This window comes from Lygodium microphyllum, chromosome 12 (assembly GCF_053477565.2).
Source record: "Lygodium microphyllum isolate KBCC chromosome 12, Lygodium_microphyllum_v1.1.10, whole genome shotgun sequence".
NCBI lineage: Eukaryota > Viridiplantae > Streptophyta > Polypodiopsida > Schizaeales > Lygodiaceae > Lygodium > Lygodium microphyllum.
Genome location: NC_141146.1, coordinates 114,533,093 through 114,539,092, shown reverse-complemented (window position 1 = coordinate 114,539,092; position 6,000 = coordinate 114,533,093).

Genomic DNA, 6,000 nt, shown 5'->3' with positions numbered 1-6,000 from the left:
ATCAACAGAAATCTTTTGATTTATTGAAACATGCATTAACCCATGCTCCTGTATTACAACTACGTGATTTTAATAGACCATTCTTTTTAGTAGTTACTGATGCTAGCGGATCTTGAATAGGAGCCGTACTTATGCAAGATAATCATCCCATAGCCTATTCTAGCTGTAAACTGAAACCATCCGAACTTAAATATTCCACATATGATAAAGAGTTGTTAGCTATTGTACAAGCTTTAAGACAATGGAAACATTACTTAATGGGTTCTGAGTTTATGATTAAGACTGACCAGCAAAGCATTAGACATCTCCTTAGTCAACCCCAAATATCTGACCGATATATCAAATGGGCAGCTTTTATTCAAAGTTTTCATCCCCTTATCCCATATCAACCAGGAAAAGAAAATGTAGTAGCTGATGCTTTAAGTAGAAGACCAACTATTCATAATATCTATGTCATATCATTTGATTCACTAACCCCTATGAAAGATACTTATCATCAGGACATTACTTTTCATGCTGATTGGAATAAATTAGTTGCAAATAACTAGATTCCTATTGATTCACTGTCTCACAATGATGGATTCATGTTTTATGAAAAGAGATTATGTGTTACAGTCCCATTTAGATCTTTTGTTTTAAATGAGATTCATCTTCCTCCATATCAAGGTCATAGAGGTATCATATCTACTTTGCGTACCTTGACTAAAGATTTTTATTGGCCACATATGGACACTGATGTATCTAGCTTTGTTTCTGAATGTTTGGTTTGTCAAAGAGTTAAGAGACATCATGGTAAACAGTATGGTTTACTTATGCCTTTATCTATTCCATCAAGACTATGGGAACAGATTTCTATGGACTTTATTACTAGTTTACCTAATACTAAAGCTAACCATGATATGATTTTGACTGTTGTAGACAGGTTTAGTAAACAAGCATATTTCATTCCATGCAAGAAAACTTTAACAGCATCTCAGGCAGCACAATTGTTTTTGAAAACTGTTTTCACTAATCATGGATTACCAAAAGTTATTATTTCTGACCGTGATTCTAGATTTTGTAATAACTTTTGGATTACTTTGTTTGCTAACCTAGGAACAAAGATTGATTTCTCATCTGCATTTCATCCTGAAACTAATGGTCAAACAGAAGCCACTAACAGTACTATTTTAGATCTTTTACGTGCTTACACTATTTCTAAACCACAGACATGGGATTCACATTTACATTTATTGCAGTTTGCATATAACAATACACCACACACAACTACAAAGAAAGCATCGTTTGAAGTGATTTATGGTTATAGATTGTCTACACCTGTTGCATCTTTATCAAATAGAATTCAGAGTGTTGATGATATTGCTAACATGCACGCTGCTATTTTTGATGAGGTTAAAGACATGATTGCCAAAGCCCAACAATCATATACAAAACAAGCCAATAAGAAAAGATAGGCCATGAATTTCAAAGTTGATGACTATGTTTGGTTAAAAATAGAAAAACGTAGATTACAAAGTGTAGATAAACACCCAGTTGTGAAATTAACACCTAGATTCTATGGACCATTTAAGATCATTCACAAAATCAATGACAATGCAATTAAGTTAGAACTACCACCACACTGGAAAATTCACAACACCTTTCACATTAGTTTATTACGACCCTTTAGAGGCCAATTACCTATACACCCTGTTTATGAAAACCCACCTTTGTTAGATGAAGAGACTAAAATCCTTGAGCCTGAAGCTATCATAGATACTGACTTTATGACCACTAGAACTGGCCGTAGATATTCTAGATATTTGGTCAAGTTTAAAAACCATCCCGTTGAAGAGGCCCAATGGATGCACGCTAGAGACTTAAATGCTTTCCCCACTCAGTTAGTTCCACATTGAGCTAATAGCAATTGAGGACAATTGCTATCCCACCCCTCGGGTATGATGCCAGGAGGCATATTTCATGGTGGATTCCGTGAGGTTTTACGGTGGATTTCGTAAACTTTGTTGACCGGGGCTCATACACAAAGTGGATTCTTTGTGTGAGAAGTTGATGGGGATGCCTATCCTTTTCGGGCGTTTCGTTAATTTAGTGTGTACATGGGTGATTCCATAGCAGGTGATTTCGTAAAATACATATTAAATTAATAAACTTTTATGAGTTTAGAGTGTGCACTCGTGATAAATTAAGGTTAGGATTGATTTCTAACCAGTTGATTTATTTATGTAGCTGAAGACTGCTCGGTATTCACTTTTGTCGGTTTAATTGTATTATTTTACTAATGATCGTGAATGCTTCAGTTGATGTGTAGAGATAGCAACAGTGGCGGAGAAAAGCATTGGAGGATAGCGTGTATTCGAGTTATCACTTATATTTTGATGGGCGCATACCTTAGGCATGGCGCCTATATTTTGTCGCGCCTATTTATTAAGGCGTTGGATATTTATTTATTATTTTGTATGTGTATGGGCGCACGATTATGATATTTGTATTTGGACATTATATTAGGTATGCCTGACTCTTTGGGCGCCCGCCCATTAGCTTTATTTCTATTTTGTGCTAAAACAAACTCAAAAGCCAAAAGCGTGCTATTTTGTAATTTGGGCTATTATTTGAGCTTGAAGATGATTAATACATAAAATACATGCTTTGTGGAGTGCTCACACAAGGCATGGGGGGAGATTGCACCCATTTGGTCTCTTGTTCATGTTGTGCATGCTTTCTACCTTGAGTTTTGTGCAAAAAGTAGAGTTCTTTTGTTCTTGGGGACCTTCCGGCATTCACTACGCGAGCATACAACATCCAATCTGTCCACCAATGGTTGGATGAGTTTTTGAGGGTCATGAAAGATGCCTATAGTTGTGAGATGGATTGTTTATTTGGTCAACATCATGAGAACCATTATTTCACAAGTGTCTATGAGATTTGGGTGGGTGGAGCAAAGTGCAATAATTATTCTTTTTTATGGGTATTGAGAGGTGAGTTTAAGGACCATAATCTAACCAAGGAATTGTGTTTGCATTTTTGCATGATGCATGGGCACTTGTAGATAGGCTAGGCAATATTACATTAATTGTGTGTTTGCATGGCATGGGTTCCGATTTTGCATTTTTTCTCATTCATGGGTGATTGAACATTACATACATCTTCAAAGGCATCTTGTTTTATAGGACACATTATTGCATTGAATTAAAAGCAAGTACACTAGAATAATGTTTTCTCTTTCAGAAATATGAAACATTACTTATAGTTGGTCTTTGAGTTGGGGAAGTTGAGCATTGTATTGTCAATATGTGATCACACTTGCAGGAGTTCCTCTATGTCTTAGCAAGAAGAGAAGTCTCTGAAGCAGGTTAATTGATGTCTAGAACTACCAACTTCATATTGTGGAGAGTGTGTTGACTGAGTGATGACCATGAGTGTGAAGAAAGGGTGATGGGGAGCAACTAGTGATTGTGCTTGAGTTTTTATGGAGGTTTTTCTTGTAGCTTACATGGAGAGAGAGTCAACTTGTGTTGAAGGGATGTAGTAAAGAAGTTAAGACAACTTGTCATTTGGAAAATCCTATCATAGGAAAGAGTTTTTGGGAACATCAAGAAGACAATCCATCAAGGAAGGACGGAAGAGACTTGAATGTCATCGTCTGAATGAAAAAAACAAAGGCCATGAATGAGAGAAAGAAACAAAGGTGCATTGCCATGATGGGAAATGACTTGTAGAGGAGGTAGCAACACATATTCCATGGAGGCTGTCATCTGGTAATACCATAGACTGTTGTGGCCCTTTTCTCAGTCATGATATAGTTGTTTTCACACAAATGCATAACCAGTTGCCTTAATGGTTATTCAACTTACTTCCCCTCCTCCTCACATATGATATGATGAGCCACCATCAACTGCATGGATTATTGTCAAGTGCTATATGATGGAGTTGATGGGTGTAATTCGAAGAAGTTGGGCTGTGTGATTCATGGTGGTAACAAAAATCTAGGGCCAAATGCTTTCCACGGAGGCTTTATATGTAAAGCTATTGGACATGTGTGCGGGGGTGTGGTCGCCAATATACTTGGAGAATCAAAGGAAGTGCACTTTGAAGAGGTAGGTCATCTACAACAAGCTGCTAGTTTGATAGGAAGTGTTATGCTTTCAAGGGATGGTATTGTTTTCAATAGCTTTGGAGAAGAAGTGGGGACATAATGTAATGATAGGGCCAAGTTGATTGGAAAATAGATCAATGTACAAGGCTCAAAGGATTGCAATTTTTGATGTTATGGTTGGCTTATGTATTAATGATTTCTGGGCTACCTTACAAGTTGAAGTGTGGACTAGTTGGCAAGTTTTTTATGGGGTGGATTTGTTTGCATGTGAGAAAGCCAAGGTGGCATGTAAGCGAACAGTTGATCAGCAAGCATTATGAGGCTTGTTCATCCAATTAGAGGATTGCTGAAGGAGTATGTGGAGGGCTAAAGCTATCTCCAACCGATGTCATTTGAAGGTGGCATGTTGTTTTGAAAGCCTTAAAGCTTTTAAAAGCAAAATGTAATAAAAATCCTAAAGCATTTAGAATATGTTTTAAAAACATCTACAAGATGAGAGAAACCTATGTAAGGATAGAGGACAAAGAATCAAGGGTCTTCTCTTGCTTAGGTTTTTGGAGCTATTGTGAGGAGAGGAAGGTCACACCCAAATTCCTAAAGAGTTTATGATCCATCAAAACTTTTACGAGCTCGATGTATCAGAGTGATGGAAATTTGAGGTGTGGAGACTATGTGTGTGCTTTGCTCGAAATACATAGAAGTGTTTTTTACTTATGAAAGTGTATTGATTGTTTCCTAAATTGAAACATGTTTTATAAAGAACGTGGAACGAACTTGTTTATGACTCGAACTCAAAGTTCTTGCTTATATGTATTGTAGTTGTAGAAGCTTTTTATTGTGTGTGCTCTCTGTGTGTTTGAGCAAGAGGCATTTGAATTGTTTATTTGAGGATAGGGTTGCTAGTGTTCAATATTGTATTGTCGAAGTTTCTAGTTGAGTTTAGCTCCCAAACAAAGTCATTCACTTTATTGGCTCTCCTTGTCGTCTCATTTTCAAGTTGTGTGAGAGGATTATCTTCGAACATTGCTCATGAAATAACGTCTTGCATATGAAATTGCTCAAGGACCTTTTAGATGTTCTTTTAAAGGAGTCCCTTAAAAGCAAGCATGTGTGATGTGCATCCCAAGAATATGTGAGGCTTGTCCCATGTCTTTCATCTCAAATCTATTTGATTTAACCAAGGGCGGTGGTGTGGTGTTTTTTTTTTTTTTTTTTTTTTGCTTCCTCCTCCTCTTCTCCCCCTTCATTGTCCTTTTGAGGTTTCCATGCAGTATATTGACCAAGGGTTATGCATTATGGTCAATCTTTTCATTCTTTGATTTGACCATCAAAGTATTTTGCTTGCATTCTACTTCTAAAAGAATTTTTGAAGCTCACAATCTTCTAAGCCCCATATAGACCACTTTGCACAATTCTTTTGCTATATCTTGCTTGCAAGCTTGTAGCATACAAAGGGCATGCAAGTTATCCCCTACTCTGTAAGTTTATAATATAAGACAAGTATTGCAATAGTATACCACATACACAAGTAGATGAGAACATTTACCACATTTCCACTTGAGAAATTACCATATGCAAGGCAGTCATGGATAGCCAAATGATGATAATACAAAGTGCAAATGTCCCTAAAGGCAAGCCTTGTGCCTTGGAAGCATGCCATATGGAGATAATATCTCAAATCCATCCATAGATCCAACAATTCATCAATTGATGGTTGCAAATATGCATCTATATTGTTGACTTGTTGAGGGCTTAGTGTGCCAATCCAAATAAGGGAATGATCTATGTGGTATGATTATTAAACCAAGGGAAGAATGATTAGATATCATGTAAAAGTATTTACTTGGAAATAGAAGACTAAGAGGAGCATGCTCTTTTTTTATGGCTAGGAAGGGTGGTATGTTGTA